The 27,266-nt window shown below is 40.9% G+C and overlaps 1 protein-coding gene across 1 annotated transcript in view; it reads left to right on the top strand.

Annotated features, from left to right (window-relative positions):
* Positions 1-6,978: 6,978 nt before the first annotated feature.
* gnaz (guanine nucleotide binding protein (G protein), alpha z polypeptide) overlaps positions 6,979-27,266 on the top strand; it is a 124,623-nt gene continuing 104,335 nt past the window's right edge. The window contains exon 1 of the mRNA XM_034193106.1: positions 6,979-7,349. The gene's annotated coding sequence lies outside the window, so the exon portion shown is untranslated. The remainder of the gene's footprint in view (positions 7,350-27,266) is intronic.

Genomic DNA, 27,266 nt, shown 5'->3' with positions numbered 1-27,266 from the left:
TGCTTATTGAGTGTTGTTAGAAGGAAAGGTGATGTAACACAGTGATAAACATACCACTGTCCCAGCTTTTTTGAAACGTGTTGCAGCCATCCATTTCAAAATAAGCAAATATTTGCACAAAAACAATAAAGTTTATCAGTTTGAACATTAAATATCTTGTCTTTGTGGTGTATTCAATTGAATATAGGTTGAAGAGGATTTGCAAATCATTGTATTCTGTTTTTATTTACATTTTACACAATGTCCCAACTTCATTGGAATTGGGGTTGTATAGGCCATGTGTTCATTCATACACGACTATGTGTGCAACATGGACAACACATCATCAAATACGCTGACGACACGACCATCAATCAATCAACTTCAATCAACTTTTTTCTTATATAGCGCCAAATCACAACAAACAGTTGCCCCAAGGCGCTCCACATTGTAAGGCAAGGCCATACAATAATTATGAAAAACCCCAACGGTCAAAACGACCCCCTATGAGCAAGCACTTGGCCACAGTGGGAAGGAAAAACTCCCTTTTAACAGGAAGAAACCTCCAGCAGAACCAGGCTCAGGGAGGGGCAGTCTTCTGCTGAGACTGGTTGGGGCTGAGGGAAAGAACCAGGAAAAAGACATGCCGAGAAGGGGGGCAGAGATCGATCACTAATGATTAAATGCAGAGTGATGCATACGGAGCAAAAAGAGAAAGAAACAGTGCATCATGGGAACCCCCCACAGTCTACGTCTAAAGCAACATAACCAAGGGATGGTCCAGGGTCACCCGATCCAGCCCTAACTATAAGCCTTAGCGAAAAGGAAAGTTTTAAGCCTAATCTTAAAAGTAGAGAGGGTATCTGTCTCCCTGATCTGAATTGGGAGCTGGTTCCACAGGAGAGGAGCCTGAAAGCTGAAGGCTCTGCCTCCCATTCTACTCTTACAAACCCTAGGAACCACAAGTAAGCCCGCAGTCTGAGAGCGAAGCGCTCTAATGGGGTAATATGGTACTACGAGGTCCCTAAGATAAGATGGGACCTGATTATTCAAAACCTTATAAGTAAGAAGAAGAATTTTAAATTCTATTCTAGAATTAACAGGAAGCCAATGAAGAGAGGCCAATATGGGTGAGATATGCTCTCTCCTTCTAGTCCCGTCAGTACTCTAGCTGCAGCATTCTGAACCAACTGAAGGCTTTTTAGGGAACTTTTAGGACAACCTGATAATAATGAATTACAATAGTCCAGCCTAGAGGAAATAAATGCATGAATTAGTTTTTCAGCATCACTCTGAGACAAGACCTTTCTGATTTTAGAGATATTGCGTAAATGCAAAAAGGCAGTCCTACATATTTGTTTAATATGCGCTTTGAATGACATATCCTGATCAAAAATGACTCCAAGATTTCTCACAGTATTACTAGAGATCAGAGAAATGCCATCCAGAGTAACGATCTGGTTAGACACCATGCTTCTAAGATTTGTGGGGGCCAAGTACAATAACTTCAGTTTTATCTGAGTTTAAAAGCAGGAAATTAGAGGTCATCCATGTCTTTACTGTCTGTAAGACAATCCTGCAGTTTAGCTAATTGGTGTGTATCCTCTGGCTTCATGGATAGATAAAGCTGGGTATCATCTGCGTAACAATGAAAATTTAAGCAATACCGTCTAATAATACTGCCCAAGGGAGCATGTACAAAGTGAACAAAATTGGTCCTAGCACAGAACCTTGTGGAACTCCATATTAACTTCAGTCTGTGAGAAGATTCCCCATTTACATGAACAAACTGTAATCTATTAGACAAATATGATTCAAACCACTGCAGCGCAGTGCCCTTAATACCTATGACATGCTCTAATCTCTGTAATAAAATTTTATGGTCAACAGTATCAAAAGCAGCACTGAGGTCCAACAGAACAAGCACAGAGATAAGTCCACTGTCCGAAGCATAAGAAGATCATTTGTAACCTTCACTAATGCTGTTTCTGTACTATGATGAATTCTAAAACCTGACTGAACTCTTCAAATAGACCATTCCTCTGCAGGTGATCAGTTAGCTGTTTTACAACTACCCTCTCAAGAATCTTGAGAGAAAAGGAAGGTTGGAGATTGGCCTATAATTAGCTAAGATAGCTGGGTCAAGTGATGGCTTTTTAAGTAATGGTTTAATTACTGCCACCTTAAAGGCCTGTGGTACATAACCAACTAACAAAGATAGATTGATCATATTTAAGATTGAAGCATTAAATAATGGTAGGACTTCCTTGAGCAGCCTGGCAGGAATGGGGTCTATAAACAGTTGATGGTTTGGATGAAGTAACTAATGAAAATAACTCAGACAGAACAATCGGAGAGAAAGAGTCTAACCAAATACCGGCATCACTGAAAGCAGCCAAAGATAACAATACATCTTTGGGATGGTTATGAGTAATTTTTTTCTCTAATAGTCAAAATTTTGTTAGCAAAGAAGTCATGAAGTCAGTACTAGTTAAAGTTAATGGAATACTCAGCTCAATAGAGCTCTGACTCTTTGTCAGCCGGCTACAGTGCTGAAAAGAAACCTGGGGTTGTTCTTATTTTCTTCAATTAGTGATGAGTAGAAAGATGTCCTAGCTTTACGGAGGGCTTTTTATAGAGCAACAAACTCTTTTTCCAGGCTAAGTGAAGATCTTCTAAATTAGTGAGACGCCATTTCCTCTCCAACTTACGGGTTATCTGCTTTAAGCTACGAGTTTGTGAGTTATACCACGGAGTCAGACACTTCTGATTTAAAGCTCTCTTTTTCAGAGGAACTACAGCATCCAAAGTTGTCTTCAATGAGGATGTAAAACTATTGACGAGATACTCTAACTCCCTTACAGAGTTTAGGTAGCTACTCTGCTCTGTGTTGGTATATGACATTAGAGAACATAAAGAAGGAATCATATCCTTAAACCTAGTTACAGCGCTTTCTGAAAGACTTCTAGTGTAATGAAACTTATTCCCCACTGCAGGGTAGTCCAACAGGGTAAATGTAAATGTTATTAAAAAATGATCACACAGAAGGGAGTTTTCAGGGAATACTGTTAAGTCTTCTATTTCCATACCATAAGTCAGAACAAGATCTAAAATATGATTAAAGTGGTGGGTGGACTCATTTACTTTTTGAGCAAAGCCGATAGAGTCTAATAATAGATTAAATGCAGTGTTGAGGCTGTCATTCTCAGCATCTGTGTGGATGTTAAAATCGCCCACTATAATTATCTTATCTGAGCTAAGCACTAAGTCAGACAAAAGGTCTGAAAATTCACAGAGAAACTCACAGTAACGACCATCCTGGGCCTCATCAAGGGTAGGGACGAGACTGGGGACAGAGCGGTGGTCGACAGTACACTGCCTGTAAGTCCCTTCAGCTACTCCCTTGTTTGCACTCGGGGTTGCCACAGCAAATCCAAGGTGGATCTGCATGTTGAATTGGCACGGATGCCCTTCCTGACGCAACTCCACATTACATGGAGAAATGTGGCAGTGGTGGGATTTGAACACGGGACCTTCTGCACTGAAACCAAGCGCATTAACCACTTGGCCACCAACAGTACATGGAGAGGAAAACAATTTCACCCTCAGTATAGGAAAGACAACAGAAATCATCACTGACTTCAGGAGGAAAGTCCCTCAACTGCACCCACTCAACATCAAGGGCACTGATGTGATGAGAGTGGGCAGCCACAAGGTTCTCAGCCTTCATGTGTCATCTGATCTGAGCTGGTCTGCAAAAACTGCAGCCACTGTGAAAAAAGCTCAGAAGCGGCTGCACTTCATCAGACTGCTCAGGAAGGCCGGACTGAGCTGCCGTTCCCTCACACTAGCCTACACAGTCCTGGTGGAGAGTCACCACGAGTATGTCAGTGTGGTACGGCAACACCACTCAGGCAGAGAGGAAGGCTATCCAGAGTCGTAAAGACAGCTGAAAAAAGATCAGGACTGAACTTCCATCAATGGACTCAATTTACACACGATGCAAAAAGAGGGCACAGCACCTTATCAGTGACCCTCACTACCCTGCCCACTTTCCCCTCAGACCCAAACACACAGCTTACAGCCAGAGGAAAAGTAGAGCAGATAGCATCATTACACACAGGACTCGATTCCATAAAACGCTTTTTCCGGCCACAGTCAGACTGATGGACTGTTCACAACCAAAAATATTTATCACTCAACTATCAGCAAATGTGCAATGTTTTATTTTATTCCTTCTGAAACAGTCATTGGTGCAATATCTGTTTGATCCACATATGGAATATACACTTTATTATCTGTACAATATTCATTGTGTTGGAATGTAAGTATGCAATAACTGCTGCGCTCTATCCCCATTAACCTGACACTTTGTTTTATACATTTATAATATATATATATATATATTATATATATATATATATATATATATATAGATATATAATATATATATATATATATGTGTGTGTGTGTGTGTGTGGGTGTGTGTGTAGGTGCACCAGGTATCCTTTATTTTTACTGTTAGACCTTTATACTGTATTTATTTACTCGAGAGTTCTGCATAAGAAACCAAACCTTGTATGCGAGTAGAAATGGCAAACAAAGTCTCTATCTATTGACTTTGACCTTTGACACTTGACCAAACTACTCCAAAATCTCATCACACCCTGGTATCCATCCAAGCAAAATTTTAACCACGTTTGAAGGAAATCCATCCAGCTGTATTTGAGTTATCGTGTCCACAGTCACAAAGATGCATAACAGTGAAAACACTTCTCAGACTAATTTAATGTCATAAACATCAGAAAAGTTACAGCACGTTCTTGGTATAGCTGTTATGTGTCGACGCGGGTTGAGGAGCGGACCTGCGTCAGACGGAACCCAGCGCTACAAATAACCAGAAAAGTGGTTCCAAAAACAATATATTTATTTCACCCGCTGTGTTTAAAAGGTGTAAAAACAAAAATAGCGTCCTTCTGGTGGAGTGACTGTTGGTACGCTCTCCAGCGCCCGCAAGGATCAAAGCCCGGCGCTCCTGGACCCACTACCACCACCAAACACTCCCCAGGTGGACACGACAAACTGACTCTCTGTGAAGCAAAGAAGAGGTGAGGTAAGTCAGCAGTTACAACAATAACTTTCAAAAGACACACGCTATCAGCAACACATTCAGGTCTGTATCTTTTTAACTTTATGCAAATGAGCAGCTTCTCACAACAGGTGGAGGATCACTTATCTGCACGCCACAGCAGTGAGAAGCAAGCTGCACAATTCTCATCACAATTCAAGTATACTGTGTAACAAAACACCAAGTTACTATCAACAATTAGTCAAACACTTAATCACCTTTGATGTGTGCTGACAGCATGTGTCCTCACCCTTCCTTGCTTCACAGGCTCGATGTGTCAAACCCAGGCGCGGTCCTCAGCGTCTCACAAACGAACATCACAAGGTCGAGTTCCCGGCAGTTCTGCTTGAATCACACATGCCTTAAATGCAGAACGCCATCCAATTATCTGCTTCAGCTGAAAGTCTTTAAGGTTGCATGTGAGCACCATTCACAGGTGCTTCACATGATGTTGATGAGGGTGAGGACTCTTCAGCCAGCACCTTCTCCACAGAAGAATCAGTTTCCATGCCACCTGAAGAGCAAAGAAAAGAAAAGAACACCAAAACATCCAGCCACACCCCCCAACACACAACAATAGCTGTGCACTCTGAGTGCTCTTGTAGTTCACATCACGCCTCAGCCATGTCACAGATCTATGTGTTTTAAGCACGTTCTCTCTGAATTACAGACACACACACACACACACACACACACACACACACACACACACACACACACACACACACACACACACACACACACACAGTAAAAGACAACACATGGGTGATTCTTTAACTACGGGCACTATTGGCCTTGTAAATGTAATTTCCACCACACCATTGCCTTACAATATAAAGCGCCTTGGGGCAACTGTTTGTTGTGATTTGGCGCTATATACATGTGCTCTAATGTCACTGTTTATCTCTATAGAGATAGATAGAGAAACTACCCAAGCAATCTTTCATACAAACTGTTTAAAGGGACATTACATGTTGTGGTGGAAATTACGGCAATAGTGTGGGACAACTACATTTTGTTTAAAATCACGACAGTTGTATGACATTGAATACCCCAATTATGTTTTGATTATTTTACTGATATTTTATTCAGAGATATTTTGAAACATTAGAAAAAACGTTTTTTTACCATTAATTTTTATCATTGAAGATCAAAAGTCTGGGTGTGGGACAAGCACAAAACAGCAATATTTGCATATAATGATGCTGAAAAAAGGTGAAAAAGTCATCACAGACTACTAGAAGAAATTTCTTAACACACTTTTATTGTAAAGATAACTATAAAAGTGTGAAATTTCCCCTTTTTTCTGTTTTTCATACAATATGATCAAAGGACATAATAAGTGCCCGTAGTCTAAGAATCACCCAGATATTCACTTCCAGAGATTGTTTCGAGGTGAAGAAACAGAACCACCCATTCACACCCCGCCTCACTTGTCCGAGCCTCTATCTGTTCTTGGTGATAGCCAATAGAAATAAAGGAAATGGTCCCACTGTCACAGAAACAGTTGGCACGGAAACAGCACATTACACCATCGTCCAATCCCCCTCCCATTCCTTTGTTGTCATTTCTTCCCTCCCCTCCTTTCCTCTCCAGTCCACTCCTTCTCCCTCTCTTCCTATCTTGTATGTTTTTTCACTCATCAATGAAATCACAACCAATCGTGCTGCCGGCCTGTCAGCAGGACTTAGCCACTTCGATGCCTCCGTCCCAACCAGTGAGGCTCCTGGTGACAAATGCATATTTTATTATTACAGCATGAAAAAAAACACACACTGGGTGGTGCTTCTGCAACCATCCAACTGTTAGGCTTTTTTTTTTGGCTCTCTCTCTGATTTAATCCTGACTATTTCCCTCTTCGCTCTATCCTTGCTGACTCCTCCCTCCGTTTCTGTCCCGCACTCCCTCTCTCTGCCTGACACACTCACACACACACACACACACATATATATACACACACCCTCCACCCCCATCGCTGCAGTGTCTCAACTGCCTTAGAGCCAACGAGAGAGGATATAGAACACAGACGGTAATAAGACGGAAAGAGCAAAGCTGAGAGAAAGAGAGCGAGATGCATGCCCTGCATGTGTGCGTAAGACTCTGATGAGGAAGATATGATGATGATGATGATGGTGGTGATGAAGCAGCAGCAGGACTAAAGCTGGATTGCACACATCCTTCCTCCCCTTGCAAGGTCTTGTCTGCAGTATCCTTTGTAAACGGATGCTGGCTTGTGAACACGGTAAGCCTTACAATTCTCAGACACACACACACACGCACAGACACACGCACACGCACAGACACACGCACATGCACAGACACACACACACACAGACGCACAGACACACACACACACACAGCTGTTTTGTAACCGTAGGCTGGGCCTCGTCAGGATAGCCATCATATGTGCAGCACAGGAGCTCGATGGCGTTCCACTCAAGCCATTTTGTGGATTGTTTTCCTGGGAAGGTGACGTTCAGAGATGGTACCAAGGCAAGGCAGCCCCCCATCCAGTCCCCGCCTCCACCCTGCTAGCTGTGTGCCTGCAGACGCTGCTATCTGTGCTCACGATTTGACTCATCATCTTCCCCAAGAGCATCTTTTGTGCTTTTATCCGAATGCAGTTCTCCTGTTCGTGCCAAGTACTGTACGTGCAGAACCAGCTCGGAGCGCTACAGGCCGTTCCCAGAGAGGCGGACAAGGGAGTGAAACCAGCATCGTGCACAGTCAGGTGTTCAGCTTCGCAAGACGGTGAGCGGTGACGGTGGGAGGTGTTTGGATCCTGTGGAGCTTGGGATAAGGGCTGCATGTAGGTTTTGGCAATGGATTGCCCTGCTGTTCTTCAGCGAGTGTTGTTGGGGTGGGCGGGGGGTATAAACACTAATTAATAATGTCACTGTGGGATTTGATTTGGCCGATTTGTGTCCTGTGACACGTTCGTTACTCAGCAGCATGATGTTTGACTTTCCGCATTCTTATCATGGTGTTGTGGTATCTGAAGAGTCGGGAGCAGCCGTGCAGCATCGGGAGAGCATGTGTATCTTGGATGTGTGTTTGTGTTACATGTTCCAGAGAGAATCAGCCAGATCTGGGAGGTGTTGAGGGGTTTGTGGTGGGATCAGTTGCTGTTTAAGAGTAGAGGGAGGCAGATAGGGTAGAGAGGTGGAGGTGGGCTGTCGACAGTCTAGGCTTTGGACAAAGGCTAGGCAAGTATACTGTAAACTGCAGTGAGTGAACAGATACATAAATAAGTCTGTACCATCCAGGTTGTTAACACAATAACTCAAAAGTATTAAATATTATCATCTTATATGTCTCCAATTAAAAATGACATATAATGCAGGAAAAGTGATTCAAATTTGTTTAACTTTGATGCCTCAGATCAATACAAAAAGCAAGTTTCTTGTGAATGATTAATATACATGTAATGTACAGGCCTGTGGGCTATACAGACCATGTGTATTTTCTCTCTTTACAGTTCAGGGTGCTTAAGTAATATGGGCATAGGTAGTTGCCATTCAATCTTGTTTGATTGGTAATATGTGGTTTTAAAATCAGTCAATCCATCCATCCATCCATCCATCCATCCATCCATCCATCCATCCATCCATCCATCCATCCATCCATCCATTTTCTTCCACTTTATCCGGAGTCGGGTCGTGGGGGCAGCAGCTCAAGCAAAGCCGCCCAGACCTCCCGATCCACACACACCTCCCCCAGCTCCTCCGGGGGAAGCCCAAGGCGTTCCCAAGCCAGCCGAGAGATGTAGTCCCTCCAGCATGTCCTGGGTCTTCCCTGGGGCCTCCTCTCAATGGGACGTGTCCGGAACACCTCTCCAGCGAGGCGTCCAGGGGGCATCCGGAAAAGATGCCCGAGCCACCTCAACTGACGGAGCTGGGGCCCCACCCTGGAGCCAGGCCTGGGGTTGGGGCTCGCGCGCGAGCGCCTGGTGGTTGGGCCTTAGCCCATGGGGCCCGGCCGGGCTCAGCCCAAAAGAGCGACGTGGACCCGCCCTCCTGTTGGTTCACCACCTGCAGAGGGGGCCATGGGGGTCGGGTGCAGAGAGGATTGGGTGGCGGTCAAGGGCGGGTGGCCCGGCGGCCCGGTCATGCTCACAGCCCCTGGCTGTTGGAACGTAAAATCAGTCAATCAATTTTTGAAATTCTTACCCAGTACTTATATTGATCAAATGCTAATCACATCATTTCTTACATACCAGCACGTGACATGACAAAAACATGTTAGCAATCTTATTTTTGAAATTATGTCTGAAAGAATGTGGCTATGTTCACCAACTTACTAACTCAGATCACTGACATACAAGCCATGCTAGATGTACTGAACAATATTCCTGTCTGCCATCTGCTGGATATATCTGGGCTTGTTGTAATTTTATCATCACATGTATGATGGAAATTAGGTTCATGGCTCTTAAAATGAGCCTTTTTGTCAGTTTCCTTCATTTTCCAAAGCCTAGTTGTGGTGGCCATCAAGGTCAGTGCTTCCTTTATAAGACATCATAAAATATCCAAAACAAGACAATAACTACACAGCTAAAAGGTCTGTGCATTATTTCATGAGGCACTCACAAAAATGCTTAAAAGTGCTTTCTGTCAACATGCTTGGAAAAAATTAAAAGCACGGATCCGCCTCTAGATCTGGAGCAGCATCAAATTTTGATGGATTCTTCCTCAGCCCACACCCACAGCTCCAACAAGGCTGTGGAGCTGTGGGTCTGACAGTTTAATTGTCACATAAATTGTCACAATCTTTGTGACAATTTATCGAATGCTGTTAACCATTTCTACGCAGTCAATACAGTGATCTATTGTTCCTCTTCAGTAACCAAAACTCTGGAACACCCGCAGTCTGCCTTTGATGTTGTTCAGACCCACTCAACTCAAACCAGTGTTAAATGCAGGAAAATCTAAATGCATGCATGATCAACTAATCTTCCTAATCTCTCAATGACTCAAGGGGTTGAAATTGAAATAGTCACATCATACAAGTATTTAGGTATCATTATTGATCAGAATCTGTCTTTCAAAACACACATTGAAAACCTTGTCTCCAAGTTGACGGTCAAATTGGGTTTCTTCTTTTGGAACAAATCCTACTTCTCCCTCAAGACAAGATAGTACTTGGTATCAGCATCTTTTTTTTTTTTTTACTTCTGCTGGATTATGGTGATTTATTGTTTTTGACTGCCTCTGATCCAAATCTTATGAAAGTATATGCTGTGTACCCCTGTGCTCTACGGTTCATTTGTGACTGTGGATATCTCACATATCATTGTACTTTGTATGCTATTGCTAACTGACAGTCCCTCGATGTAGGCAGGTTCTTTCATTGGTTGATCTTTATATATAAAGCTATTCTTGGTATAGTTTCTTCTTATCTGTTACCTACATGTGTAGAACCCAAAATCGATATGGCCTTTGCTCTCTATTCTACAGATGGTGGTTCCAAGAGTGAGAACAGAACTGGGGAAAAAAAGCATTTAAATATGCTGCTCCTTCCACATGGAATAACTTACAGACTGAACGGAAATTGTCACAGCTGATCTCTCTGGGGGAGTTTAAGTCGATTATGAGGGACTGAGAGGAAAACTCCCTTGGCCAATGTGACTGCTTTTAAATGTTTTTATGATGGCATTTTAGAAACTGTACCTGTGGCCATATTGTTGTGCTGCTTTCTTGGCCAGGTCACTCTTGGAAAAGAGATTTTAATCTCAGTGATGCTTTTACTTGGTTAAATAAAGGATATATAATAGCCACTTGGCTGTTATATATCCTTTATATTATTATTTATATTATTACACTTGGCCTCTGTGTGCTTGTGTGTGGCTTCAATCACGCAAAAACCAGGGAGAGCTGACATTTGCTGTTTGGCATGCTTACGTATTTTGGTTCAAGGATGAACACTGTGAAAATGGAAAGTTGACAGGATAAATATTTATGGAGAATTTAGCAATTTTAGCTAAACAGTAAACAATGGACATTGTGTTGCAATGTGGTTTTGTGGTTTGTGTTAGTTTAACAATGTTATGAGTGTGATTGATTTATTGTGTTTTTGTCAGCCCAGTCTCACATTTTTTTTTTCCTGCTCCCGTGACAAAAGTTTCATGACGGGTTTTTTTTTTTTAACTCACTATTCCTAACCCTACTCTTACCTCTGACCCTAACCCTAACCATAACCTAATCTTACTCTTTCCCCCCCCACCATAACATAACCACCCCAACCCCCCGCTTCACTTTTAATTTTGTGCAGCCATCACGGAATGAATTAGAATGAATTCATGCTGCCGTGACGAAAATGAGGCGCTTTTCGTCACAATATCACGAACCAGTAGATTAATGTATATTTCGTGCTGCGGAATCACGACTTGCTGTGAGACCAGGTTGGTTTTTGTAGTTCAATTGGTTTATTCAGTTTAGATAAGTTCTGTGTTGCTGTCACCATGAGTGAGTTAAGTATTATCTTGGCACCATAAGTAAAACATGTAGTGTTTTTAATGTCTTCCGCTGTCTGTTTGTCAGATTAAAAGCACCTGCATACAGTAGAATGCAGAAAAGACAAAAAGCTGTGCGTACATGCAATTTTAATCACACACAAACTGGGGAGAGGTGACATTGCCATTTGGGTCAAGGATAAATGGCACCACAACCAAACATTGATATATAATATTTTTAGAGAAGCTAAATATACTAACTGACAACACTGAACAATGGACACTGATATATACATTCTGGACTCACACGCCAATCCAGCATGGGGTAGTAAATCATCTACGAGTATATATTAAAAGTGTGAGTGCAAGATTTTATTTAGTAAGTTCAATGTAAGTACATAATACAATTGCAAATAGGTTCAAAATACATGGATGACACAAGAAAATGAAAACACTGTGGTCCATTTAAAAATCAAATGACAAAAAGTAGAAGTAACAAGAGTTCTGACATCTGCCAATCCAGATCTGGATCACCTCCAAAATTCAGTGGAGTCTTCCATGCCCTAATATCTATCTGTGGTGCAAATTCAGTGAAAATCTGTGAAGTAGTTTTGAAGGAATCCTACAAAACCTATGAATCTGTATAAGTATCCGGATTACCTCCAAAATTCAGTGCAGTCTTCCATGCCCTAATATGTATCTGCATTGAAAATTTTGTCAAAATCAATGCAGTAGTTTTGAAGTAATCCTGCTAAAAGTAATCTTTCAAAGCCTATATAAAGTGAAACGTGGTCCACAATTCGGAAGCAGATCCAGATCACCTCCACAGTTTAATGGGTTTTTCCATGGCCTAATATGTATCTGTGGTGAAAATTTCGTCAAAATCCGTGCAGTAGTTTTGACGTAATCCTGCTAACAGGCATAAATAAAAAAATGGCGATGATTTTATTACATCCTTGGCGGACGTAAGAATAAAACAATAATAATAATGATAATAATAATAGTGTGCATATGACAGTATTAAGACAGCAAATTAACATTTAAAAAGTGCAGAATTAACAGGGAAAAAAAGGGTTGAGTTTTATATATATATATATATGTGTGTGTGTGTGTGTGTGTACATATGTGTGTGTGGCTGTGTGTGTGTGTATAAAGAATAGTAATGAGACTTTCTGATGAAGAACAATTTAATAAATCAAACACTACATTATTATTAATTTAAAATCTAGATGGGTTAGGAATAGTGAGTTAAAAAAAGCTCCGTCACGAAAATTTGACTCATTTCGTCATGGGAGCATGAAAAAAACCGTGAGACTGGGCTGCAACCTGGTCTCACGGCAAGTCGTGCTTCAGCAGCACGAAATATACATTAATCTATTGGTTCGTGATATTGTGACAAAAAGCGCCTCATTTTCGTCACAGCAGCATGAATTCATTCTCAATCCTTCCGTGATGGCTGCACGAAATTAAAAGTGAAGTGGGTGGGGGGTGGTTATGGTTAGGGTGGGAGGAAAGGAATAGTGAATTAAAAGGAAAGGAAAGGTAAACAGTGAATTAAAAGGAAAGGAAAGGAATAGTGTGTTAATAAAAAAGCTCCGCCACGACAATTTGACTTATTTTGTCACGGGAGCACGAAAAAAACAAAAAAACAAAACAAAGCGTGAGACTGGGCTGGCTATTGCTGTTATACATTTATAACCTTGAAGCAAAGCACTAAATAATGAAAAAAGTTGCACAAAATTTTCCTCTCAAACCTCAACATGAATTCTTTTGCCAGTGAACTACTTTTCACATAAATGAACCACAAGCTGCACACAGCATCAACAGCAAAAGGTTTTATTATTGTTTACTGAAAAGGTAACAGGATAGGACACAAATCAAGTTAGTGTTGCCATTAACCTGTTTATTTTCAACAAGAATCAGTTCATGATTTGGATTGCAAGGTATCAGAAAACTGTGAAAAGTGCTTGTCACAATTTCCCAGAGCCCACAGTGATATAGTGTTTTGCCCCTGCAACTGTCCAAAACCAGAAAAACCAGTGAATCCAGAAGACAAAACCAGTGAAAATATGACATCTTTGCATCAATATTAAACAAGCACCAGATGTCAGCTTTGGAACTAACAGAAACTGGCAAACAAAGTAATTTCAAGCTATAAGTAACTACAAATGAACACATATGTTAATGAGAGAGAGAGAGAGAGAGAGAGAGAGAGAGAGAGAGAGAGAGAAAATGAAGGAGTGCCTGCTTGAGCTTGAACCCCAATGAGGTCCTTTATCTGGGTCTCATTAACATAAGATCACTATCCTCAAAATCATTGCTGGTTAATGATCTAATTATGGATCATCACTTAGATATGATTGGGTTATGTGAAATGTGGCTTAAACTTACAGCTGCCCTCCCCTTAAATGAGGCCTGCCCACCGGAGTACACGTTTAGTCACATCTTTCTCTCCGATTGTTCTGTCTGAGTTATTCTCATTAGTTACTTCATCCAAACCATCAACATGTTTATTAGACCCCATTCCTACCAGGCTGCTCAAGGAAGCCCTACCATTATTTAATGCTTCGATCTTAAATATGATCAATCTATCTTTGTTAGTTGGCTATGTACCACAGGCTTTTAAGGTGGCAGTAATTAAACCATTACTTAAAAAGCCATCACTTGACCCAGCTATCTTAGCTAATTATAGGCCAATCTCCAACCTTCCTTTTCTCTCAAAAATTCTTGAAAGGGTAGTTGTAAAACAGCTAACTGATCATCTGCAGAGGAATGGTCTATTTGAAGAGTTTCAGTCAGGTTTTAGAATTCATCATAGTACAGAAACAGCATTAGTGAAGGTTACAAATGATCTTCTTATGGCCTCGGACAGTGGACTCATCTCTGTGCTTGTTCTGTTAGACCTCAGTGCTGCTTTTGATACTGTTGACCATAAAATTTTATTACAGAGATTAGAGCATGCCATAGGTATTAAAGGCACTGCGCTGCGGTGGTTTGAATCATATTTGTCTAATAGATTACAATTTGTTCATGTAAATGGGGAATCTTCTTCACAGACTAAAGTTAATTATGGAGTTCCACAAGGTTCTGTGCTAGGACCAATTTTATTCACTTTATACATGCTTCCCTTAGGCAGTATTATTAGACGGTATTGCTTAAATTTTCATTGTTACGCAGATGATACCCAGCTTTATCTATCCATGAAGCCAGAGGACACACACCAATTAGCTAAACTGCAGGATTGTCTTACAGACATAAAGACATGGATGACCTCTAATTTCCTGCTTTTAAACTCAGATAAAACTGAAGTTATTGTACTTGGCCCCACAAATCTTAGAAACATGGTGTCTAACCAGATCCTTACTCTGGATGGCATTACCCTGACCTCTAGTAATACTGTGAGAAATCTTGGAGTCATTTTTGATCAGGATATGTCATTCAAAGCGCATATTAAACAAATATGTAGGACTGCTTTTTTGCATTTACGCAATATCTCTAAAATCAGAAAGGTCTTGTCTCAGAGTGATGCTGAAAAACTAATTCATGCATTTATTTCCTCTAGGCTGGACTATTGTAATTCATTATTATCAGGTTGTCCTAAAAGTTCCCTAAAAAGCCTTCAGTTAATTCAAAATGCTGCAGCTAGAGTACTGACGGGGACTAGAAGGAGAGAGCATATCTCACCCATATTGGCCTCTCTTCATTGGCTTCCTGTTAATTCTAGAATAGAATTTAAAATTCTTCTTCTTACTTATAAGGTTTTGAATAATCAGGTCCCATCTTATCTTAGGGACCTCGTAGTACCATATCACCCCAATAGAGCGCTTCGCTCTCAGACTGCAGGCTTACTTGTAGTTCCTAGGGTTTGTAAGAGTAGAATGGGAGGCAGAGCCTTCAGCTTTCAGGCTCCTCTCCTGTGGAACCAGCTCCCAATTCAGATCAGGGAGACAGACACCCTCTCTACTTTTAAGATTAGGCTTAAGCTTTCCTTTTTGCTAAAGCTTATAGTTAGGGCTGGATCAGGTGACCCTGAACCATCCCTTAGTTATGCTGCTATAGACGTAGACTGCTGGGGGGTTCCCATGATGCACTGTTTCTTTCTCTTTTTGCTCTGTATGCACCACTCTGCATTTAATCATTAGTGATCGATCTCTGCTCCCCTCCACAGCATGTCTTTTTCCTGGTTCTCTCCCTCAGCCCCAACCAGTCCCAGCAGAAGACTGCCCCTCCCTGAGCCTGGTTCTGCTGGAGGTTTCTTCCTGTTAAAAGGGAGTTTTTCCTTCCCACTGTAGCCAAGTGCTTGCTCACAGGGGGTCGTTTTGACCGTTGGGGTTTTACATAATTATTGTATGGCCTTGCCTTACAATATAAAGCGCCTTGGGGCAACTGTTTGTTGTGATTTGGCGCTATATAAAAAAATTGATTGATTGATTGATTGATCCCTTGTGATATGAAGCAAGGTGGGGGTGTTGCTCTTATTTATAAATCTAGGTTTAGTTTATTAGCTGTTGGGGTCACAAATATAACTCGTTTGAACATCTGACTCTCTGCTCTGCCCACGATGTTACGTATTGCCAAGGTCAGAATAATAAAAATCAGATGTATTACTTTGTCCCTGTATATAGGCCCCCTAGCCCATACTCTGAATTCTTAGATGAATTTGGAACATTCATCTCTAACTTGTCGACTAGTGCAGATAACATTCTGATTATTGGTGACTTTAACATTTATATAAATAAGCCTTCTGATCCCCTCTGCAAATCATTTATGGAAATTGTGGATGCATTAGGATTTCAGAACCGGTTCTTTAAGAAATCATTAAGAAATGAGTCGATCCACCGACATCAACAGCCTTTTTGCTTAACGATTCCTTTATCGGTCCTTCAGAGCGGCCATTGTTTTGAGGGTGTTTGTCAGAAAAACGATCATTTCTCTACATTGATGACAGACCCTGCAGCGGGTCTGTAATCAACCATTTCTGCAGCACGGCTTTGCTTTGAACCTTGAACCAATGAAGTAGTGCTTCGATCTGCTGCTTCGTTGGTTCATTGTTTCACTCCTCTTCAAAAGCTGCAACTCCGCTTCTTAACCCCTCTCAAAGCCATTAAAATATCTCAATCATGAGTCACTTTTGTGCAGATTAAAGTGACTAACTGGGACTCCTGTCTTGTTGCAAGAAAGAAACGAGAATCGTCCTACGTTCCATTGCTCCAAATGCTGCACTGCTCTCTGCTGAGTCGAGTCTGCTCGGAATTTAAAACTTCAAAGCGAATTGCCATTTAAATCAAATGACACATCTTTACAAACGTTGTAATGCAAACAATTGATCAAAATGTTTTTTTCCTCCCAAAATGAGACGTCCTGCGCTGATGTGCAGCAGCCCAAGATGGCATGGCTGCAGACTCCAGCAGCCAGCTGAGCTCAGCTCAGATGTATGGAGAGACAATCATGCCATTAATGTCTGAAATGCTTTTGACAAAAACTACAGATTTTGTTAATTTTTTTTATGTCTAGAGATCAAGAATCCAGTGACCAATTTCACATTTATTTACTTTAAGACTCAATAAAATGTTGTTGACATAGAAAACCTGTAAAGCGTACTTGTAGTACACAGAAAATTCACAGGAGGTGTCGATAAGGGATTTGATAAGGAATCAGATCGATAATCGGAATCGATAATGGTATCGATATCGATAAAATCGTATCAATACCCATCCGTATTTATGACTCGACGCACATTAGTGTAAATACCCTGGATTTGGTTCCCACGCATGGTATTGCTGTCACAAATATTGATATCATGCCACTTGCATCGGTGGTCTCTGATCACTTACTTATTAGGTTTACAGTTTCGCTGCCATGTTTAGTGCAACAACAACCTTATTTATCACTGCAGTGACTCATCAACTCCTCAACTACGACTGAACTCGAAGCTAGACTGCCTATTGTTGTGAAAGTGTAGTGACATGGACCCACAACAGGGGGGCGCAAATGAACGGTCAATGGATGAGCCAAAAAGTAACAATTTAATGTTGTGAAATGTGCACAACGAAATACAGACAATCTCAGAATATAATTACAGTCAAATCACAAAGGTGACGTGTGGGCAGGCTCGAGGATAGAAGACGTCTGTCCTGACAAGAGCCGGAACCACACGATTTCCGCCACCACCGAACCTGGTCAATACTGGAGCCGCCAAGTCCCAAATTCCCAGGTGATCACCGTCCCCGACTGTCGGATCTGGTACTGCTGGCGAGAACAAAGACAGTCAAGTGTAGGTGTGTGCACACCCAGTAACAATAACGGTGGGAATGCCACCTCCACCTCTCACTCTATAACTTGCAGAGTACTGTAGATTCCTCAGGGGAAAAGAGTGCCTTCTAGCGCTCTCTCAGCTTGCACTGACAACGGTACCGGTACTCCTGCAAACACTCACAATATACAAACAATGTTGTAACACAAAAACGGCTGAGGATATTACCTCCAATGAAGTATGATATCTCGGCGATGAGGTGGAGATGACGTCTGGGTTTTATGGAGTGAGATGATGAAGAATGAGTGACAGCTGTCAGGAAGTAATGAGTAACAGCTGTCACTCCCAGCTGTGTCCGTGGCGGCAGCGCCCTCTCGTGCCTGAAGCCCGCACTTCAGGCAGGGCGCCCTTTGGTGGTGGGCCAGCAGTACCTCCTCTTCTGGCGGCCCACACAACACCTATCTTAGCTTCATGTTTGGAAAATCCCCAATCAGTAGATAGTCTTGTGGACAATTTAACTCAGCAGTCAAAACTACACTTGACATGATTGTGCCACCTTTATTAAGACCACACCCCCAAAAACACAGTCACCTTGGTTCAGTGATTGCTTGCGTGACCTCAAGCATAAGGCTAGAGTTCTAGAATGGAAATGGCGTAGTTCAAATGAGAAGAATTCCACCTCGCGTGGCGTGATGCTATCTTATAAACTTTATATTTATATAGCATCCCTTGGGCACAAATTGCGGCGTTTTGGGATTACCTTTCACTGCTATGCTGAATATACTCAGTTATACGTGCCGATAACTGCTGGTAATCTCATCCACAGAAAATCCTTCGAAGGTTGCCTTGCATCAGTGACAAGCTGGATGTCTAGCAACTTCCTATTTTTAAACTCTGATAAGACTGAAATGATGGTTTTTGGTCCAGTGAGACATAGTCATCAATTTGACCAGCTAACGTTAGCCTAGGCTCGTGTGTCATACATCACACTGACAAAGTGAGGAACCTTGGGGTAATTTTTGATCCTACATTGTCTTTTCACCTCCACATTACAGATATTACGAGGACTGCTTTCTTCCACCTGTGAAATATAGTGAAGATTCATCCTATCCTGTCTATGGCTGATGCTGACACCTTGATTCATGTGTTTGCTTCTTCTAGATTGGACTACTCCAATGTTCTATTTTCTGGTTGGCCACAGTCCAGCATTAGGGGTCTCCAAATGGTTCAAAATGCTGCTGCCAGACTTTTGACACGAAGCAGAAAGTATGACCACAATACACCCATTTAGGCAACTCTTCACTGGCTTCCTGTCCCTGTGAGACCAGATTTTAAGGTTCTGCTACTAGCCTATAAAATTGTTCATGGACTGGCACCTCCCTCCTTAGCTGACCTAATTAAACCCTATGTACCGGCCCAGGCTTTGCATTCTCAGGGTGCAGGACACCTTTGTGTCCCTATGGTGAATAAAAAGTCTGCGGGTCACAGAGCTTTCTCTTAATGTGCCCCTGTTCTGTGGAATGATCTCCTTGCATCAATAAAACAGTCAGATTCTGTACAGACTTTCAAGTCCAGACTTAAGACACACTTATTTTCCCTTTTGTATGGCTATTATACTGGCATAGTATATTACTATGTTTTTTACTCTTTTAATTTAACAGAGTGTGCCGCGGCCTCAACTTTATCTAAATTCTGGGTTTTTTAGTGAGGCTAGTGGCTGGCAATCAACTTAGTATTTCTTCTGTTTTTCTTGTTGCTTAATGCTGACAATTTATACTGTATTTGTTGTCTTTCTGATGCCTGATTCTGTTTTTTTTTCTCTCTGTTTGAGATGCGGCTCCATCCAGAGATGGGTGTGGTGTCTGTTTCTGCATCCCTCCTGTCCTGTGCACCAACAATTGTTCCTGTATATTGATTTTGTGAATTGTTTTGTAAATTGTGTCGGTAGAATGGCCCAAGCAAAGGGTCACCCCTTTGAGTCTGGTCTGCTTGAGGTTTATTCCTCAAATCATCAGAGGAAGTTTTTCCTTACCACTGTTGCTCTGTGGGCTGGTAAGGTTAGACCTTACTTGTGTGAAGCGCCTTGAGGCAACTTTGTTGTGATTTGGTGCTATATAAATGAAAATAAATTGAAAATTGAAATCCTTTCCAAAGAGTTGTACTGACTTGTGGGCCTCTTATTTGAGTTTTAGAAGGAATCCACTACACTCAAAAAATGGCTCATTGGATGAACTCAATTCAGTTATGGGCAGGATTTCCATTTAATAAATAGATGTAACCCAACTAAATTAAATTAAATTATCTTGCATGGATGCACTTTGAGTTGAGGCTGCATATATTTACAAGCTAGAAACCCTGCTCATAATTGAACTGACATCATCCAATGCATCAGTTTTTTGAGTGTAATAAGTTTGTCTAATGTAGCACATGTCTGTGTGGAAACAGTGTCTCCCACTCAATGAACGTATTTACACCATACCTCGCTCAACCACCTCCCTTGCTTTTTTTTTTTTTGGCTAAATTCATACATAGCTTATTAGGAGTGCACAAAAAATAGAATTTATTCATTCATTCATTCATTTTCTATACCTGTTTACTCCAATTAAGGGTCACGGGGTGGCTGGAGCCTATTTCAGCAGTCATAGGACATGAGGCGGGGTACACCCTGGACAGGACACCAGTCTATCACAGATAAAATTTATTCAATACCCATAATTCCATGTGCAATAGGCCCATGTAATTTTCCCCAAAGGTGTTTGGTCTGACTGCTTCTCCCGGCTGTGAAACCCTTTGAATATGGCACTGCCTCTTGTCACCAGTCTTGAGCTGATGACTGCTAAATATTAGGTACATTTTTCAGGATAACCAGTACAGTTCAACAGCATGATAAATGATAAATTTACTCAACACCTATCTCAATCAGACTGACTAAAACTGAACATTATAATCCTTAGGAATGGGTTTATAGCAGGATTGTTGCAATATACTGTATTATGTTTATCTAGGTGTGGCTAATAAACTGACAAGAGAGTGTACATGTAAACTATTCATGCCACTGTCAATGCACATACTCTACAACTGGAAACGACTGCAACATTTCCAATGTGCAGGGTACATTGCAAGGCTTCTCCAAGCCTAGGAATCTAATTAGATTTACTAATTAATTGATAATAATTAATTAATTGAGTAGTCATTCGAGGACTACATTAATGCTGATAAGAATGAGAGCTATAAGTGAGACAAAAGCTTTGCTAAGATGACCTGCCTTCTGCCTCAAGTGGGTGACGTAACGGTATGAGACAGACCTGGTTGTACAGTGACAGCGGTAGTGGAGGTGTCAGGTCTAACGCTAGGAGGGTCACTGTCATTATCTGGTACACACTTACACATTTTTCCGTTGAGTACACTGCAATTAATCTCAGTTTAAGTACGAGCAGGGATAAGCACAGGCTCCTTAGCAGCCTACATAATAAAGTGATTTATCTAAGATGTCATTTATTTACTTGAGAGGGACTGAACTACACAACTGGAATAGTCTTATATGTTTGTTTTTCAAAACTCAATGAAAAATCCCTCAAAACACTCAAAGAAACACTCATTTCTGAAGTCCAGGTCTTGGAGCTGCTTGGTTATGCCGCCAGTTTCAGTCTGGGCCTCGCTTTGATTCCGCTGGCTCAGCACCAGTGTTTCTTTTGGGTCTTTAATCCTCACCAGGTACTGGGACAAAGTGTCATCTTCATACCAACAGCTGCTACTTGGCAGCCATTTCTTTTGCAGAGAGAGGGGGCTAATAAAATACTTAGTACTAAAGAGCTGGGATTGAGGAAAATTTGAGGGCGGGGCTCAGTGAGTGCCTACGGATTAAGTTATCTTTTGGTGTTCGATAAAACCTCAGATGGCTTTTCCCTCATTTCTTTATGAGGTTTGGTGTGAGTCAGAAGACACAGTGTCAGTATTCCCAGTGTCGGGCTCTAGTGCTCAAAAGTGAGACGGTGGAGCAGAGGAGACAAAGCAACTTTGTGTTCCACTGTGCACACACATAACAGCGGTCATATGACAACAGGGAGGAGGCAGAGAGGGAGGGGGTGATGAGGGTGTGCTGGGTCCAGCTACCCGCTGGTGACGGATGCTGGTTTGTACTGAGCAGAATAAATGGTCTGTATGTGCATGCACTTAAAGGGGAACTAGCGTGCAGTTTATTTCTTTATGTGCCTTGTACTGCAAAGCGTGGTTGAGGTTTTGTGTTTATGGCCTACCAGTGCTACTGAGAAATTACCGCCTAAAGATACACAAAAGGAGCCATTTACTTTGTACCAGCTAATTTACTGTCAAATTATAGGTCTGTTCCACAAACAGGGAATGAGTTCTTGAACCAATGCCTTTCAAGGTTATTTGAACCATGGTGCTATCTAAAGAACAGGCTGGCACTTCCACCAGTTTTGAGTAGAAATACTGCAATCCAAGATGCCATCATAGGTGATGTGTTACATCACCTTTCCTTCTAACAACACTCAATAAGCATTCGGGAACTGAAGACACTAATTGTTGAAGCTTCGTGCATGGAATTCTTTCCCATTCTTACTTGGAGTACGACTTCAGTTGTTCAACAGTCCGAGGTCTACATTTTGCGCTTCATAATGCACCACACATTTTCAATGGGTGACAGATCTGGACTGCAGGCAGGCCAGTCTAGTACCTGCACTCTTTTACTACGAAGCCACGCTGTTGTAACACGTGCAGAATGTGGCTTGTCATTGTATTGCTAAAATAAGCAGGGACGTCCTTGAAAAAGATGTTGCTTGGATGGCAGCATGTGTTGCTCCAAAACCTGGATGTACCTTTCAGCATTGATGGTGCCATCACAGATGTGTAAGCTGTCCATGCCATGGGCACTAACACACCCCCATACCATCACAGATGCTGGCTTTTGAACTTTGCGCTGGTAACAAACTGGATGGTCTTTTTCCTCTTTTGTCCAGAGGACACGACATCCATGATTTCCAAACACAATTTGAAATGTGGACTCATGAGAACACAGCACACTTTTCTACTTTGCGTCTGTCCATTTCAAATGAGCTCGGGCCCAGAGAAGGCAGCGGCGTGTTGGTTTTCGGCCTGATTATATTATGGACTGTAGATGATGGAATCCCTAAATTCCTTCCAATTGATCGTTGAGAAACATTGTTTTTAAACTGTTGGATTATTTTTTCACGCAGTTGTTCACAAAGTGGTGATCCTCAATCCATCTTTGCTTGTGAAAGGCTGAGTCTTTTGGGGATGCTCCTTTTATACACCCAACTTCCCAACTTTTTTTGCAATGTATTGCAGGCATCCATTTCAAAATGAGCAAATATTTGCACAAAACCAATAAAGTTTATCAGTTTGAACATTAAATATCTTGTATTTGTGGTGTATTCAATTGAATATAGGTTGAAGAGGATTTGCAAATCATTGTATTCTGTTATTATTTACATTTTACACAATGTTCCAACTTCATTGGAATTTGGGTTGTATATTAACTTGGTAAATAGGTGTATAATACAACTCCTTTAAGTGAATGGAGGATTCACTGTGTGTGATATTTTCTGGAGTGTGGTCACGATAAAGTTCACAGCAGCCTGTTCTGGTGAGGGCCTGCATTTCTGCTTTTCCAAGAACTCTCCTAAATGTGAAGATTTTACTGGTCGTGCTGCAGACGACTGACCTCTACAGTCCATTGACATCACACCTTCTTGTTTTGAATACAAATTTACTACAGCATAATACAACACACTCATGTTTGTACTGCAATCTTGCAGAGTGCTGGATTTTGATTTGCTGTCTCCCATGTTCGACATGCATGTCATGACACGGTGTCATGTTTTCTTCATCTTTACGCCCGTGTCTCCCTCTTCTTGAAATATTCATCCTATAAATGTAAAACAGCTGAACTGTGTTTGGAGCACGGGAACACAGCACAGCTTTGTAGGGCTCAAACTAACTTTTTTTTTTGTTTTTTTGAACTGATGAGCTATAATGACAAATGCACATCACAATGTCATCTAATTGTCTTGCTTGGTTAAGGTTTCATTAACAATCCAAAAGCATCAACATAATGAAGATGCAGTTATATAAAATAGCCAAAAGAGGGTGGAAATACAGAAAATGTTGCCATCAATTGTTTTTTGTCATGAAAGAAAGTCAAATTTTAATTAAGTTTTGCTCTAGAAATGTGAGGACTGACTCATTTTGGGCCTGATTTACTAAAGGTTTGAGCGTGTCAAAAGGTAGGCAAACAGCACTGCACTCGCGGAAAAACTGCATGCTGATTTATGAAGAGAGTGCACTGAGGATTGCATTTTTCAAATGTGCAAAATACCATGTATTGTCCATTTACCGCATTTGCTGTCATGAATGTGAAATTTGGGGTTTGTCCACTCGAGTGCACAAAACTGTGGGAGTGTACATGCAAACAGGTGAGGTTTACACATGCAACACTATTTATCAAGGTCAATGGAAAGTTTGCGGGTGCTGAACTTGCACATGACAGACTGCTATTTCAGCAACAAAGAAGCTGCCACCTCCTCCTGGACAGAATTAATAAAAAGAAGAAGAAGGAAAATAATTTATTGTCAATGTTGAGCATAATTAAAAAGTTAACGGTATACTTTGTGCTTGTTTCTTTAAGAATAAATTTCTCCATACATAACAGGTGAATCATAGTACATTTTAGTGCCATCACAGATGTCACACTGTGTCACATAACTAAACACATACATGCACATTTTGCATTCTGCCAGTGGAACGCACAAAGAAAACTGTGCGCACAAAGAGCACAGAGACTACCCACTGCAATATGCACAGCTGTCTATATGTATTGCACCAGCAGAATACAGCATAATTATGAACTAATTTGCTTCAATACTGTGGATGGAACAATAATGAAATGTCTAAAAAAGGACTTTTTTAAAAAACTGCCATTGTGTAAACACACTCAGTTATGTGGCAGAGTTTGTGTGTAAATTCAACACAAGTCGCATACCTGCAAGTGGCTGATTTAATTTTATTTTGTATTTACTGCCATCAACACATACAGAATCCTGATTTATATACCGCTGTCTGTGTCACATTACCACCCACTATTAATTTTGCAATTATTAAATTTACCCACAAAACTGTTACCAGCCTAACGCGCAAAAGCTTGGATTGCCTACGCAATCTTGCACTTGTTATCTGGGATCTTAAATTAGGTTTATATGTTTTATTTTCTGTTTTAACCTGGTCATGTAACATCTTTACACTTTCGAACTTTTGGTTTTGTTCCTTTCTTTTTTGTTAAGAAAAGGAAGATAAATCACCAGCATGACCAGAAAAACTGGTGATAATGTTGATGGTGTACGGGTTGCCATGCATGAATGTGAACACAGCAGCACACAGGAAAGGAACAGAAAAAGAGAGTTTGTATGATTTTAATTCTTTTGCATTTTGTGGGATATTCAATATCCATCTCTTTATTCATTTTTACGATGATGTATGCATAACTAATGCACAGATTTACAAAATCTTGCATGCACGGAGTGATTTTTAAGCATTACACTGTTGTAACGTACTTAATGCTGTTCAGCTTAAACTATGCATAGCAGGGGCATAGCACCAAATTCTGGGCCCTAGGTACTAGCCATATTGAAGACCCCCCCCCCCCCCGTTATGTTCTTTTTTATTAACGCAAACACCAAATTTCTAATGCGCAGTCAAACCAGGCCTAAATCATGTATACCTTAGATCACACCTGGGAGTCAGAACCCTTTTTAAAGTTGGGGGAGCAATATTGAGTTGGGGGCTCAGGGGGACCAAATTGCACCATTTTTCTAGAAAGTGGTGCAATTTGGTCCCCCAGACCCCCCAGCTCAATATAGCTAGCTTTCAAGCTCACCTCTCTTTTCAAAGAATTTGGTTAGCAGCTGCTTTCCCTCATTTAGTTTTCTTTCCCTGTCCTTTTTTCTCTTCTTTTTTGAAATCCAGACTTTGATTTTTTAGGAAAGACATATTTTATTTCAGCCTAAACACTAGGGCTGCAACTAACAATTATTTTACTTAGCAGTTCATCGGTCGATTATTTTTTCGATAAATCGTTTTGTTGTTTTTTTGAAGGTTCCGGGTTCAAATCCCACCCCTACCACATTTCTCCATGTAATGTGGAGTTGCGTCAGGAAGGGCATCCGGTGTAAAACTTGTGCCAATTCAACATGCAGATCCACCTTGGATTTGCTGTGGCGACCCCAAGTGCAAACAAGGGAGCAGCCGAAGGGACTTACTTACTTACATGTGAGTTTTGCCATTATTTCTTTAAGTGAGTTATTATTAAATGGCCTTTGTCACACAACATCATCGTTTGACCTTGTAACAAAGTTATGTTATATTCTCATCAAAAACATACCCGGAGTAGTGTTTTGTTTTATTTTGAACATACATACATACATCACCGACACACCACAAAGAGATTTCCATCAGGTTTAGATGCCTACAACAACTATCTCAACAACTGACAACATATTACAGCAAGAGTCCACGAAAGTATTTTAAAGGCCTGACTAAAGTGTAATATGTTATATTTAATAAGATATTTTCATGAAAAAAGACACAAATGTGCAGTTTACTGCATTTTATTTTTTTCTTGTGTAAAAACACAGCTTAGATGTGATTTGACCGAAACAAACTGTCATTAAACTTAATAAAACAGGGATGAAGTGGAGGTTTAAGAGTCACTAGGTGTTCACAGGAAACAGTTATTTATATATTTATTTATGTTCATTGTTAGTTGGTTTAAATTTTCTGTTTTGTTTTATCAGATTCCTTTTGTCCGTTTCTCTAAAACTGTTGTGGCATTATTAGTTATTATTACTATTATTGTTGTTGTTTCTATTATTATTATTATTGATATATAAATACAAATAAATAAAATATTACAATTTGTAATACATTTTACGACTCTTTTATGACAACAAACACTGAGCCATGAAAGAAAACAAATTTGCTGACAGCTGCAACAGCTTAATGCTAACTTCAACATTGAAAACGCCACAGACATGCTAACATGTTAGCATTGGTCCCGTTTTTAAGTTATAAAATACATAGTGTTTCAGAAGACCATAACATGTCAGATTAACATTAAAAAGGTAAATGTTACAGACATTTTGGGACATTTTTGGGATTAAGCGAAATAAAACACTGAATCAACAAAGCACCAGATCGAAGCAGTGATTTGCAGGATCTGCAAATCACTGCGTCAACTGGTTCAAGGTTCAAAGCCGCGCTGCAGAAACAGTTGAATTATATGGAAGAAATGAAACATTTGCAGTAAAAACTTGTTTCAGCACTACTGAACACCTCCTCTTTCTGTCAGATCCCATTTGGGATGTGTGCGTGTGTGGCAGAGTGCTGCCTGTGCGCCTGGACTAAACCATTGTACTGTGCAG

Source organism: Thalassophryne amazonica, chromosome 17, assembly GCF_902500255.1.
Source record: "Thalassophryne amazonica chromosome 17, fThaAma1.1, whole genome shotgun sequence".
Taxonomy (NCBI): Eukaryota; Metazoa; Chordata; class Actinopteri; order Batrachoidiformes; family Batrachoididae; genus Thalassophryne; species Thalassophryne amazonica.
Note: the sequence above shows the minus strand (reverse complement) of the source record. Positions and strands in the feature narration are given on the sequence as shown.